The sequence below is a fragment of the Triticum aestivum genome, unplaced genomic scaffold (assembly GCF_018294505.1).
Source record: "Triticum aestivum cultivar Chinese Spring unplaced genomic scaffold, IWGSC CS RefSeq v2.1 scaffold23788, whole genome shotgun sequence".
NCBI lineage: Eukaryota > Viridiplantae > Streptophyta > Magnoliopsida > Poales > Poaceae > Triticum > Triticum aestivum.
The window spans coordinates 3,463-3,836 of NW_025230576.1; positions in this window are offsets into that span (position 1 = coordinate 3,463).

The window sequence follows — 374 nt, forward strand, 5'->3', positions numbered from 1 at the left end:
TCGAATCGACTTGGTAAGGTAGACGTGGATGCTCGTTCTCCCAAATTTTGAACGAACCATTAAACATCTTCTACTCGGTGGAATTCGCCCAAGCAAATAAATGGGAGACGCGAAATTACTGTCCTATGTGGGAGACGCATTAATTGTCCCGTTGTGCATCGAGGATAGGTTCGTAACTTCATCCAAGCGCACCTTCTCCTCGGCCGAAATGACATGTGCCGAATAATTCATAAACCATGGTCCGCAAAACATGCTCTCCTCACCCGAAATAGCTTGCGCCCTCTATTTCAAAACACGGTCTCCTCGCCCGAAATCGCTCGTGTCCACTATATTTCAAAACACACCCTCCTCGCCCGAAATCGCTCCCGCCCACT